The following is a 14,470-nucleotide window of genomic DNA, read 5'->3' as shown; positions in this document are numbered from 1 at the left end:
AACTTTATACAAGTTTAACCTGCTTCTCAAAGAATAAGTCAAGGAACCAGGGATGGTGAAGAGGGGGGAACTGAAGAAAACTCCCTTAATTTGAAGCTCTGGGTATTTAAAAGCCTGTAACATTTTACTTTGCAAAAATATAAAGTATGCAAGCAGATTCTACATAATTGCTCATTAAATAAACAATTTTCTCCCTTCCAGTGTTCTTCTCCATGAGCATAAAGGCACCAAGAAGACTCACAAGCAATATTATTATTATTTATTAATTTTGTTAGTTGCTTTATCCAGCCCAGGGCAACCCAAAGTAACATATAACCAAGCGAACCAAACAATAGGACACTTGGCCTTTTTGGTTTTAAACATCAAAATATTCCACAAATATGAGCAAGAGAAATCTCACAATTCCTAAAACCTGCCATAATATTAGTAATATGATATATCAGGTCCATTTCTTTTTCCTGGTTTGCAGCACTGCCATATACTATTCCCACTCTTGCTTGTTCAATAAACTACCATCACAAAGATCCAAAACAGTGAGTATGCCCAATAGTGAAGTCTTCACCTGCATCCAGTGACCCTAGTCCCAGATGTACAACAACAGAACTGAACACATGCCCAGCAAACAAAAAAATCTGCATTAGACAGGAGGATGATTTAAGGTAAGTGCACTGAGAGTAAATAATGAAACCCAAAACCACAGAAGAGACCATTTTAATACCAGTGTGACACACACCTGCCATTAGAACGATGCAGTTTGTACAACAATGCAGTGTACAACATCTGACACAATCTGGTAAATTAGAGCATGGTGCTGAGCACTTTTCAATAAAAAAATTTAAGAGTGAAAAGTAACATTAATTCCTCCCCCAAATCATAAAAGGGTGAAAGGTGACAGGATGAAAGCCATGTCCCAGCCAAAGTTAATTTCAATATGTCACTGGTTTCAATGGGAAAGTTAAACATGTGCTTAAAAATGCCTGATTTTGAAGTGTTTTCTGGGTGCATTTCACCCAGATTGATTCTGCTAGTAAATCATTTGGTTTTTTTCTTTCATAAAAGATTGAACTTGTATTACATTTCATTAAACTGAGGAACTCTTTCACCTTATCCCTAAACATACCGAAAAACCTGTTCAGCCAGCCATGCCTTCTATATTATTTGCAGCCTAATCTTCATTATTTTAAAACAAATGTATTGAGATTGGGCAATGTGCTGTCAGAAATGTAAAAGACAAGCATTATAGGCCCTTTTAAGTGCTGTTCATCACATGTCCCACAGAAATTACATTTACACCGCTCTGGGTGTTCTTCTTTGTAAAGAAAAACAGGGCATAACTTGACTTTTAAAAATAATAAAAAATAAGCAAATATGAAATGCTCTTTACATGCACTTAGCAACACACTTCCTTCTTTTTCTTGCTCCAGTTTGGTATTACAAAGAATAAAAAATATGTGCCATGCAATGGTAAAATTGCTGAATGTTGCAGTTCAGTATTTTCTACACAGGAAATCATGAATGTGGTTCCTGTGGGCACACAAAGCCTACAAGCCCCTCGCTGTTCCCTTTGTCTGGAGGTGGTGAGGATGATTCCTTTTTCTTGTCAAGTATATAGAGCTAAGGGAGGAAGCTGGAAGTGTGGTACTGTTCCCTACTTCTTCGAGCTCTTCTTTCAGATTGGGAAAGAGCACCACTCTTCCAGCTCTATGTGCTTGTCAAGGCTCACATTAACTCTACCGAACTTGACTTCCCCCAATATCCCTCTGGAAAGTATGGGTGTGTACATGCTCTCATTCTTTCTGTATGTCAAGGAGGGGGCTGATTCAGGGCAGGTGGGAAAGAAGCAACCAGCAGAGTATTATCCACGGCACAACCTCAAAAACCTCAATTTGCCCACAGACTAAAAAGGTTAGCAACCCCTGGTCTACACTGACTGCAGTAGTTCTCCAAGGTTCGACACAATGCAGTCATCCTGATCGACATGGAGATGACAAGGGTTGAACATGGGACCTTTGCCTACACACTGCCTCTGAGTAACCTCCTGCTAAGCACAGGTATCTGCAAGCAAGACCCCTTGGATAAGGTGGGATTAAGTCTTGAATAAACATACAAAGGATTGGTTCCGCTGATTTAAATTGGAGAGTTATGCTTGTCTCAACTCTTCCAATGAATGAACAGGGCATAAAAGTGTCCAAGTTTGGTTAGAAATATATTTTAAAAATTAAAAAAATTGTCCAGTAGCACCTTAGAGACCAACTAAGTTTGTTCTAGATAGCATTTCAAAGGACAATACTATAGTCTAGTAGCTGAAGTTAAGCACTTCAAGCAAGGATTGTTTTATATATAGTGACCCAGAAAAAAGTCCTATTGATTAATTCAGTGGACTCATTTCCTAGCAGGGGAAGTTTAGAAATGCCGCCTTAACATGTTTAATTCTGTCCCACTGAAATTAATGGGCCTGAAAAATGCTTTAACTTTGCATTGTGCTAACGCATATGACTAATGGGTACAAGGTGACCTATTACAGTCCACAGTAACAGACACCTCCACAGTTACCTCAGGTAAATTAGTTACACCATAACACACTTTATATTTGCAAGATTAGATTAATCAAACAGAGGTAAAAGACAGATCTCTTCTTGTTCTTACAAGGTATACTGTGGGGCTGTTGTTACAATCTATGCTACCGGGTTCTTTTTCCTTTGTTATTTTATCTCAAATGGACTAAAAAAAATCAATAACACAGATTGAATTCCCAGATCCATTCAACAATTCTGGAAGAGTGGGAAAGCCAGTACTGTTACCTCCTCTCTCCAAACAACTTTCAAACACCTCTTAGGAGCAGGTGTGACAAGAAGTAAGTGGATTTTAGGAGATGGAATAGCTATCCTTTTCACTGGGTATCCACTTCTTTACTTCCGACTTCTTGCCTGCCAATTCCTCTTGTTACAGATTTAGCATTGTGTAGACAAACCTTACACCTGTTGATCATTCCATGACCACAGCAAAAAGCACATTTCGCTTCTAATCCAATAAATTAAACTTGTGAGGAATCTTGAAACTACTTTGCCTTTTCTTAAAAAAGAAAAAGAAAACGTGTCATGCGTCTGTGGCTCTTTGATTCCTGGCTTGACTTCCCTTCGTCTTTCTCTGGAGCTTGACTGACGGAAAAACTGAATAGAGAATTTCCCTCTGCCTCCCCAACACAAGCATCTTCCTCATACGAGCTAGTCCTTGAACCCTTCAGCGGTTGAAACCATTGCTACTCCTCTGGGGGAACTCCCCCTGCTCCATTCATCCTTTGTCTAATTACGCAGCCCAAATAATACGCTCTTTTTTTAAAAAAAAAAAAAGACAAGACTCCTCCCCCCCGCACAGATGGCAAACTTGTATGAGCAACTCGCTCTTTTTGCCTACGGTGCCTCCCTGACCCACCTCCTTGCCCCGACGGCAGCTGGCGACGTCTGGAGGACGACAAAGCAGCGAGTGCCCCTTCTCTCACCTCAGTCGCTCCAGCAACTCGTCCTGACCGTCGGCAGCCTCGGGGTCCCAACGAGGCGTCTGCCTGAGGCGGGAGTTTCCCTCGCCGCCTCTCCCCTCTGTTTGGGTGCCTAGCAGTCTCTCCCCACCGCCACCCCGCCCTGCGCGCGACCCCTTTAAAGACGCAGACACGCACCTGCGTCTGCCCGGTTCCAGCGCCCTGAGCAGAAACTTGGTCCTCCTTCGCCCCTCGCCGCCGCTCTGTGGTGTGGAGGCGCCCGGGCGCTTTGAAGTGGAGGCGAAAAGGCGCGGCGCAGCAGTGGAAGCGGCAGCGCGGGGAGGAGGGGAGGGGAAGGAGGGGAGGCGCGGGCGGGAGGAGGAAACTGGAGAGCCGGAGACGACGCGGGGCAGTCCTAGCCGTCAGGACGGGGTCTATGTTCGTGTCGGGGTGCTGGTGGTGGTGGGCGCACGTCTTTCCCTCCTCGGACTTTCTAATGTATAAGGCGGAAACCGACAAAACTAGTCAGAATGAATCAGAGAGGAGGATGCTGCCCGGCTTGACCATCTGCCCCCCCGTGTTGCCCACTCTGACTGGCAGCAGCTCTTCGGGGTCCCAGCCAGAGAGATGTCTTCCTTCCAAGCCACCTGCTGCTGCTACCTTTGCCCTTTGCCAGGCGGAGATACAAGTGGAGGACTCTGCACTACTGAGCTGAAAACTTCAGCACATCCATACCACAGGCCTGTTAGTGGCTTGATTTAGGTGCACCACAGCTTCCCATACTAAACTGCGGAGGAACACAGTGGAAATAATGTCAACTGCATGGTGCCACTAGGGAATGGCCGTTATACGGCCACGTGTGCAGGGAAAGAGGAGCTGGGAATGCCTATAGGTGCTTCCATGGAGAACTATAAATGTTCCCCCTGGCCACCAGTGTTTTACAGAAAGGATTCACGTGTGTGCTGGAACTTTAGGTTTTGCAGTATTAAGGTGGATTAAAGCGCTCTAGTGCAGGAAATCCACTTTTTTAAAATGTATGGGCTTCTCGCCATTTGGACCATGATGAGGAAATGCAATGAAAAGTTTGGGAAGAACAGATGATGAATGAGAAAACATGCAAATACCCTGACAGTAAGGAGATCAGGGTAAGTGCAGAATGAATGCTCATAAACAAATCAGAACGAATGTTCAATAAAAAGCAGACATCGTCTACCCACTGAATAAGCTTTGAGCAAGCAAAGGAGAATTAATGTGGAGTGGAGGAGCTTTCCCTCTCTGTCACTTGCCACATCCGTCTCCTCCTCTCCAGTTTGAATCTTTTTTTTTTTGGTATTTCCTCCTCCCAATTAATTTTCTCTGTGTCATGTCATTTTAAGAGTGTAGGCCTGAGGGCAGGGACTGTTAAGTTTTTGTGAACTGGAAGCTACTCAGAGAGCCTTTTCTGATCAACCTTAATTATTTCCTTTTCCTTTTAGGTGACTTTTGCTTAATGTCAGGTGACAGCAGTTTTGCAATGAAAAAAGTAAGTAACCCACTTATTTCACATCATAGTCTTTTGGCAGTGGTGGGGAAGCTCAGCCCCAGGGGCCAAATGCAGCCCTCCAGGCCAATCTCCCTGGCTCTCTCAGAACTCTTCTCCAGCCACACAGCCACTACTAGCCATGCTTTAAACTCTCCCTGAGCATTTTTGTCTGCCTGGAATGCATCCTTCAACCGTGATGATGCTTCCCTGGATGGAGGATAGAGAGCAGTGTCCTAGGTGAATGTGTGTACAAAGGTAAAATTTGCATTCATCACTCCACCCAATTTTGCCTCTGGTCCCACCCATCACTGACACATGCCCCCTGACCCCAAAGGTTGTGCAGGAGGGACTGTTGCCCTTCAGTTGAACAAGATATCCCTCCCCTACAGCATGCTATGTCCTATTCAGCCGCCCCCTTTGTTTTATAGACACACACTTGCTGCTCTTATTTTAGATTATCACATTAGGCCTGTCCTATTACACACATGGGGACATGGGTGACACTGTGGGTTAAACCACAGAGCCTAGGGGCTTGCTGATCAGAAGGTTGGCGGTTCAGATCCCGACAACTGGGTGAGCTCCCGTTGCTCGATCCCAGCTCCTGCCAACCTAGCAGTTCGAAAGCATGTCAAAGTGCAAGTAGATAAATAGATACCTCTCTGGTGGGAAGGTAAACAGCGTTTCCGAGCACTGCTCTGGTTCGCTAGAAGCAGCTTAGTCATGCTGGCCACATGACCCAGAAGCTGTCTGCGGACAAACACCAGCTGCCTTGGCCAGTAAAGCGAGATAAGCGCTGCAACCCCAGAGTCGTCCGCAACTGGACCTAATGGTCAGGGGTCCCTTTAACTTTATTACACACATAGATGTGCTTGTGGAGCTTAGCTAGTTGGGAATCAGCATTTGTCCTTGTGGTTTTTATCTAGACATGATGCACATATTTAATTTTTAATAATTATTAAATAAAAATGTTTGGCATCATTTTGAGCAAAACAAAAACATCACTGATGTTAGAACTGCAGCCTCCAAGCTGCTAATGCCAGATGAATGTCAGTGATGCAAAGACTGTAGAGGTGGTAGATATGGAGAGCCTTAAAATTCTCTTAAAAGACAGCTCTGTGCAATCACATGCATGTGTGTTGTCATGTGTAGTGGGAATCTAAACCACTCATTTTAGTTTTGTAATCTATGCCATTGTTTCTCTGATATATGTAATTTATTGTTGTGAGAGTTCAGTCAAAGAATAGTGGAACCAAGTTGCAATCACATGCATATTTACCTGGGAGTAAGTCCAGTTGAACACAGTGGGATCTGCAGTATATATTGGATTGCACTGTTTCACACATTTCAACTGTGAAAACTCTTTTTGGTATGTTATGCAGATGCAAGCAAAGAAAGTTTGTTAAATAATAATAATAATACATTTCAAAACATAGAAGCCAGAAGAGTCTGAGGTCCCTTCGGCCCCACCAATAAAATATTTGACGGGACCAAGAACCCCCCAAAGTTGATAGGCATTGCCATTTGAATGGTGTGCACACACCATGTCTTGTGATCGATTATGTGGGGCAGAGCTTACCTGCCCCCCATATTTATTCAAGTTGGCACCCCTGTTTCAAAGTGAGGAGAAAAGGATCATTGTAGTACTCACTGTAAACCCCACTCCCTTTCAAATATGAAGCAACAATAATCAAACAAGTTTGCCCAAGAGAGCTCCATAGAGTACTCTGCAGAATAGGCACTTCAAGGAGAATGGCCTAAGGATCATCTTCAAATGACCAGTTTAGTCCTGGTGATCCTAAAACTGCCCTGGAACCGATGTGCTAGTACTGCAGTGACTAACCCAAAGATAATAAGGTGATATTGTAAACCTTTCTGGGGATGTGTATAGTAAGAGTAATATCTTATAATGATGACTAGAGGCAAAGAACATTATTAGTGTGAGCTGCAATTCATATAAACCAGAAAATTTGTATATAAAGCAGATTAACAACACAATTCAACAATCCAAGTAAGTTTTACTCAGTGTAGACCTATTGAATTAGTCATGTTCATTAATGCCAGTGGGTCCACTCGGTGTAAAACATAATTAAGTATCACCCAATAAGCAGTTTATATGCAGACATTCTACGTTAAGTGCATTTCAAGTCACAATGGCATATAAACATAATGCTTTGCATGTTTCCTGTGTACAGATGTACACAAACCTCAAGATCAAAGGCAATTCACATCACTACTTTTTGCATATTGGTCACAATGTGGTTTTTGTGTTGTTGCTTTTAAAAATGACTTAAGTTCCTTTAAAAAAAACTTTTATACATACTGTGACCTCTTTGTTGTTCAACCTGTGTTTCATAGATTTTCAAAGACATGATAATAAACCCATTGGTCCAGTTTGGATGTAATATTTAACCTTTTATTTTGCAAAAGAAAAAGAAATATGTAATTCACAGAGCAATTAAGCTGTTCTGCTTTCTTAGGAAGTGTTCCTGATAACCTGAAAGTTGTAGCACTTCTAAAGGGAAAAAAACCTTCTACATAATCACTAATTGTGTCACAACACATCCACAGTGCTACTTGCCATTTAGCTAAGGATGGTCTTGGTGTACCACACTTAGTATTTTGTGAAACATTCAGGAGCTGTGATGCTATGGATTCAGCAGGTCAGTAGACTAAGAGCACCATGTGAGGGGCTATTTTAATTAGGGTTAAAGTGACCCTAATAGGTCCTTTAGGGCAGATGATACTCTGCACAGCCTTGTTTCTTCCAGGAAAATTTCTTTCCCTTCTTGTTCTTTCTTACAAAGTGTGAAGCTAAATCTTGTCCTTCTGGACAGAAGTTTAAATTCTGGTTCCTGCAAATTCAAAAATACTTACTTTTGCTGATACACTATATGTTTATACTGTATTCAGATTGCAGTTATAGAGGACAGGATCCTTCTGTGCTCTTTCAACCATCCTGCTGCTCAAGGCTGAGATGAATATTCCATTGGGTCCCCACACACAACCCCTTGTTCTGAATGGGCAGAAGAGCCAATTCTCAGTGAAAGCAACACCCGAACCATGTAGAAGGGCAACTGTTATTCTCTGACAAGCAGCACTGTGTGTAGCAGCACTGTGTGTATTGCAAGGATTAATCAAGAAGGATTAATCAAGTAGAATTGTTGTAAGCATGGCACAAGTCCAAAGTATGAGAAAAGCCCACCAATGTCACAACTAGTCATGCCCAGGAAAGTCTCCAAACTTCATTCACACACATACCCCTCTTGAGACTTAGCACCAGAAAACGTAGCTAAATTTATGTCCCATGTAAGGAACTTAAAAGTGTAAAATAGGAGTTATCCATAGCCTGCCATTTTGTAGAATGATTAAGAAAAGTTTGGTCAAGTTGTGAGTTGCTGTGGACATTTCAGGGTGCTGTGATGAAAACTGGTTGGGTTTAAAAATAAATAAATGAGGCAACTAACTTGAACTGAATCAGCCCTAAGATATAAAACTATAGCAGCCCATCATTCTGTTTTGATTGATTTTGAAGTCCTCTTCAGCCTTTCAGTCTCCATGGATGCCAAACACAAAAAGGGGTTATTGAGAATGTGCAGGCTAGTCCCATCCCCTAGATGCTGACACAAATGTCAGCCACATCTCCTGGCCAACACATGATCAAGAGAAGGTTTTGCTTCAATTACCATAGTCTGTGTATATGCGTACCACATGTGTAGATATGAATCCACTTAGATTCATAGCTGTAGTTTTGTCCCTAGTCTACTGAGCTAGAAAAAGAGGCAGGCAGCATCAGGAGAAGTAGGTAAGAGGCCCGACCCTGGCATAGCTAATATAATGGGAAACCCAGATGGGCAGGGATATAAATTTGTTAATTATCATTATCATCATCATCACCATCTCTTTGACCTGTCCACCTGTACAGTGGCGTAGCGTGGGTTGTCAGCACCCGGGGCAAGGCAAGTAATTTGCGCCCCCTAACCCGTGGATTTGTGCCCCCTAACCCGTGGATTTGCGCCCCCTAACCCTAACCCCCAGATGTTGCGCCCGGTGCGGCCGGCCCCCCCTGCACCCCCGACGCTACGCCACTGCACCTGTACCATCAATCCCTGTTGCCTGTGGCACAAGCTGGCTGCCCATGTCACAGAACAGAATTCTTATAATACAGTCCCTCTCATAGCATAAACTTTATTGATGTCATGTAAAAATCCAGAAAGAGAGAAACGGGTGTGCAGTGGAGTCTTGATGAATCATAACAAGGAGGAAAACTTTAAGCAAGTAACCTTCTGACTAACAAAATACCCTGCTAGTTGTCAAAAGTGGGAGAAATCCACACTTTCCAAGACAAAAGCTAAAGTCTAGTAATTTCTCTTGGCTGCAGTAGAGTAAATCTTTAGAACTGGGCGGTGTCCAGTGGAATTACTGGAGTGAAACCAGGCATGGTTTGTCATCAGATTCCAGGTTTTGGAATGACAGTACTTCAGTACATGATCTCTCTGCAAGTGAAGCAGATCTAGAAACAGTAGTTCATATCTAAATCAGATCCTGAAACTGAATGCCATTTAACTTTTATCTAAAAATATAGTGTGTGCATTTTGTCTGAAACAGACTGTGTAAATAAGAAATGACATCATATTAGGTTTCTAACATTTTCTAGAAAACATCCCAAAAATTATCATAACTTATTTTTTCAATGCATAAAACATTGGCTGTGGAAAGCACAATGTGGTTTACAACCATCTAAATATTTTCTCTCTATAATCTATGCAGTAAAGCACAGTAAAATTACAATCCCAAACCTATTGGTTAATAGTCAAATTTATAATTGTTTGCATTTTAAAGTAGATGATATATGCAGTCTGATGTGTAATTAGTACTGCAAAGAAGCATTCTGTTTCAGTTCTTACGTTAAATAGCAAATTAATGTTTCAGATGGGTCGCTGCAGTGACTGCTGCAAAGGCTGAACTGGCACAAGTAGCATGAACTGATATTTATGTGCTATGAAAATTGCTAAGTCTTCCTTCGTGTGTGTGTGTGTGTGTGTGTGTGTGTGTGTGTGTGTATTTGGGAAAGTATCCACCTGTTCTCTATGCATTCAGACGCCTCTTGAGATATTGTCACCCAACTTAGCATGGTGGTTCTCAAAACAGAGGAGGCAGTTTTTATCTATTTATCTTAATATGGGTGCCATTTTGAATCATGTTGGCAAACCAAAATGTTCTAAACTGGAAGTCTCTGAAGTTATCTTCACCCAGTTTGGCATTATGGTTTCAAAATGTGCTGATTTGGACACTCGGGCATGACGGAAAAGTGGGCCTTTGGCCTGTGGTTGGATGCTATCAGATGATATTTTGAATCAAGATGGTGCACAAAACTGTTCCAAACTGCAGTGCTTTTAACCAAATTTGAAAAGAAAGAAATAGGACTGTGCATAGGATACAGCCAAAGTTCAAAGCCCGAACCAGATCAGGCCAAACTGGGCAGATCTATGGTTCATCCAAATCATGTTGAGGCAGCTGTTGGGGGCAGAGCATTGTACAGGGAGGAGGAGTGGCACAGCCCCACACTGTGCTTTGGCTGCATGTGCCTGTTCCCAGCAGAGGAGCACACACATGTAATCAAACTGAGCAGGACTGAACCCTCCGTTGAAATCCTGTTGACTGTGGAGGTCTGGTTCACCAGTGTTATGCACAAGGAAAGTATTAGGAAAGCGGATTCCAGCAAGAATGAAAATGGGGTGGGCCAAGATTGCAGAGATTCTAAGGTGGGAAGACAAGACCCAACCCTGGGAGTAGGGTAGGGGGTAGGGAAGTGACTTGTAAGGGGAGAAGAACTGGCTACCACCCCACACAAGTACTTCTGAATATGCAGAGTGCACTTTCCCTTCATCAATGGGCAGCCAGCAACATGTCACTATAATGTGATTTTTGAGGGAACTGTTCCCGTTTAAGATTATATGATTGCCAGCAAGCTTGATCACCCACCCCATCCTAAGATCTCATAGGAGTGAGGGATTTTGAGTAAGTTCACAACTTCAGTTTAAGTAGGTCATCATATTAGTGATAACGTAACCTACCACATCATAGGCGTATCACACCCCTCATTTGTGTCTGACTGTTGAGTAATTATCTGATATGACTCCTGAAAAGAATCTGGCTCCACCCAGGAACATTCTGCCGCTGGAGCAAAACAGGAGAGTCCCTATTGATTCAGCTTCAAATCGAATATTATAGACTGGGAACAAACTGCAACCAGTGGAGAAACACTTGGGACTGCCTAGTTAACCGTGCAATTCATGACAAAGTGAGAAAGCTTTGACAAATAGGCTGTAACAGGTTAATAGCTAATATTATAAATAATTACGTATAATTTCAACAGCTTGTAGCCTTTGTAGGACAAATTGTTATATAATGCTGACACAGCTAAGTGTTCTTGAAGTTTACCAACTCAAAAATATATCCACTTTCCCAAAAGAGAGAGGGAAATGAATTATATGTGATTTTTAAAAACAAAAAAATTGTCTGAACTATTTGCTTGTTTTGGAAGGCATGCTGAAAGCTAGGGGCTTTGCATCACACCCTATATTGGCAGGACTTTAATCTGCCTTTTTATTTCTTCAGCTTTTGTTGTCATCACCCTCCAATTCCAGTTTCTTTTTCCAGGCCCCATATTTATCTCTGAATTTAATGTGGAGGTAGGAAACTGCTTTGGTCTCTTTCCTCATAGCTACAGTATTTAGAGTCAGACAGACATCCCTTCCCTACTGATTCAGTGATGGTAATGAACAAATAATGAAATTTAAGGCAACTATTGATAGATATGTTCTTCTAGCAACTGGAAGGTTCTTGCATGAAAAACAAAATCTGTGGTTGACAACGCAATCAGGACTTCATCTGAGCAAGAGAGGTTCACCTGAGCAGGGAATTTCTGCTGCCTTGTAATCAATTTTTGCTAGCCATGATGGCTATTTTCCACCTCCACTGTTGGAGGCAGTATGCCTCTGAATATCAGTTGCTTGGAATCGCAGGTGGGGAGAATACCATTGCGCTCATGTCCGGCTTGCAGCCCTCCATTGCACATCTGGTTGGTCACTGTGAGCGCAGGATACTGGAGTAGGTGAGCCTTTGCCAAATCCAGCAGAGTTCTTCTTATGCTTAATACCTGAAGTCATAAATAGATCTAAGTACGTTTGTGGTATCTTTCTTCACCAGACTGGTAGCTACAGTATCATGATTGAGGAGCAGCTTCTACTAAGAAAAAAAATGAAACTTCCATGATCCTAAAACCAGGCACCTCCCCTTTTAAATGAATGACATTTGCTGACCAGGCAGCTGAAACAGATGTAAAACCAACACCCAGACACCTGAGATTCAGTTAACTCAGTGTTTCCCAAACTTGGGTCTCCAGCTGTTTTTGGGTTACAATTCCCACCATCCCTCACCACTAGTCTTGCTAGCTGGGGTGATGGGAGTTTGGTCTCTAGCTGTTTTTGGACTACAAGGTTGGAGAACACTTGAGTTAACTTATCTGGGTTCTCCACTTGCATATGTATCAATAATATGACTTGCCTGCCTCTTATTAAATTTCTGTTGGACAGGAGGAACAATTCATTGGAACAGATTGGCATTTGATGAATGAATATTCCTTGGGACCCTAATATAAGCTAGGGGACTTGCAGTTCTTGGTTTTATTCTCCAGCAAACTGGAATTCAGACTGGCTCCGGCTCACTTCTGCTGTGAATTTCCTTGCAACATCACAATAAGTCTGCAGTTTATGGCAACAGCAGTTGGTACTCAAATAAAGTAGCACTGTGCAGTTTCTTCAAGGGTACAACGTTTTGGATAATAACACAAAAGGTTGAGAATTGTCCCCAGAATTCCCACCTTTCTTGTAAAATAAGTAGAGATGAACCCACGGTGAATGTCAAAACAGCCTCTCATTCTTTACAAGTTTATTACCTCTGGCTTTTAAAGCGTATCCTTAATGCCAAGCAACAGGCAATTTGCACGTTCCATGTTTTAAATTAACTATGCAAATTGACAGCCTCCCTTTTGTTTGGTATCCAAGAGAGGTGACAGCCCTAAAAATAAAGGAGCTTCTATCAGGCCAGGGCCAAACAGACTGCAACGTTTCTAACACAGACGCCAAGGTGCTGAAAGGCTGACATCATCCAGATTCCAGTGGATGGTACAAACAAGATTGAAAGGGGTGGGAAAGAAAGTTGCCAAAGCCTAGGAGCTCTGAAGATAGTACCTGAGTAAAGCTCCTAGTTATAGCAATAGTTCTTTATAAAAAATTGTCAGCATTTCTATTTTGCAAACATATTTTCAAGGAGTTGTAGCTTGGCCATAAAAGTTTGTTCTGGGTGGAACTTGGCAATGTGTTTTCATCCTGGAACACTTAGCATTCTGCAAATTCAATTTTTAAAGATCCAAGTTGCAAGCAATCCAGCTATAATAACTCAAAAAAGCTGTTTTACTCTAACAGGGGCTTTTATCTTAATATTAGAAGCCAGATCCACAGCATGTTGCAAGACCCATGGTGACCACCCCACAAGTAATGCTGTCAGTTCTGTAGCACATCTACAAAATCCACAAACAGACAGAACTGTCTCTGCTTGTAGATGGACAGCAATTTCAGTGGTGGACCTCTTCTTGATGTGTACATGTATGTCCAAAGCCCAAATAATATCCATCATTTTGTTGTCACAATGGTCCAAAACAACTTTCAGGCAGGCAATACACTTGCTATGATGTTGTTACATTAACTAATACAGAGCTAAATGGATGAACTTCATCAAGTGATACTAGCTTTTCAAAATATGATAGTCATTGACACATTCAGCATCCTCTTGTCTCTTAGCAAACCCCTAGGTAATCCCACCACCTACTTTGAGAACCATTGTGCTGGACCAACTGCCTCAACTGGTGCCCTGCAGGTGTTTTAGACCACAACTGCCATCATCACTGACTAATGATCATATTGGCCGAGGCTAATGGAAGTTGTAGTCAAACAACACTAGGAGGGCACCAGGTTAGGGAAGGCTCTGGAATATCATTTCAGGCACACACAAAAACCCAACCAATATGGTTTTCCTTCTGAAATTTTAAAGGGAAAAAATTTTTACATCTCTGCAAAGTCTCTGTCATTTTTCTGTTAATGGCAAATTCTTACACAATGCTTCCTAGAGATAATAGCCAGGATCCAAGAGTTTCAGTAGGTGTATCCAAGGACTTAAACATGTCAAAGGGATTTTTAAAACTGTTTTCCTTTGAACAGCAGAACCCACCCCATGCCAAATCACAAACTGCCTTTGAATCTTCACTCAGTCACAAAGGAGATTATCCACTTGGCATGACAACAACCCCAAAGCCTCTTTGAGTGAGTTTTAGAGTAGATCCCTCCAGTGTGAAGTCAGTAGCCCAGTAAATGCACAGGATAAAGCTAAAACCTGTACTGTACTGTAATTACTTC

General features: G+C 42.2%; 1 protein-coding gene and 1 long non-coding RNA gene across 4 annotated transcripts in view; one reads left to right on the top strand and one right to left on the bottom strand.

Moving 5' to 3' along the window:
• The window catches only part of ADGRG2 (adhesion G protein-coupled receptor G2), a 40,619-nt gene extending 36,816 nt beyond the window's left edge, over positions 1 to 3,803 (bottom strand). For 2 of the 3 annotated variants that reach the window (XM_082220566.1, XM_082220564.1), the window contains exon 1: positions 3,674 to 3,803. The gene's annotated coding sequence lies outside the window, so the exon portion shown is untranslated. Of the gene's footprint in view, positions 1 to 2,801; positions 3,252 to 3,673 lie in introns of those variants that run through there. The other variant, XM_082220565.1, reaches the window with a different exon arrangement.
• Positions 3,804 to 3,990: 187 nt separating this feature from the next.
• Positions 3,991 to 14,470, top strand: part of LOC309531241 — a 31,895-nt gene continuing 21,415 nt past the window's right edge. Inside the window, exons 1-2 of the long non-coding RNA XR_014219168.1 lie at positions 3,991 to 4,620; positions 4,951 to 4,997. This is a non-coding gene — a long non-coding RNA (uncharacterized lncRNA). The remainder of the gene's footprint in view (positions 4,621 to 4,950; positions 4,998 to 14,470) is intronic.

The sequence above is a fragment of the Podarcis vaucheri genome (assembly GCF_965113315.1).
Source record: "Podarcis vaucheri genome assembly, chromosome: 4".
Classification (NCBI taxonomy): domain Eukaryota; kingdom Metazoa; phylum Chordata; class Lepidosauria; order Squamata; family Lacertidae; genus Podarcis; species Podarcis vaucheri.
This window is presented reverse-complemented; position numbering and strand designations above follow the sequence as displayed.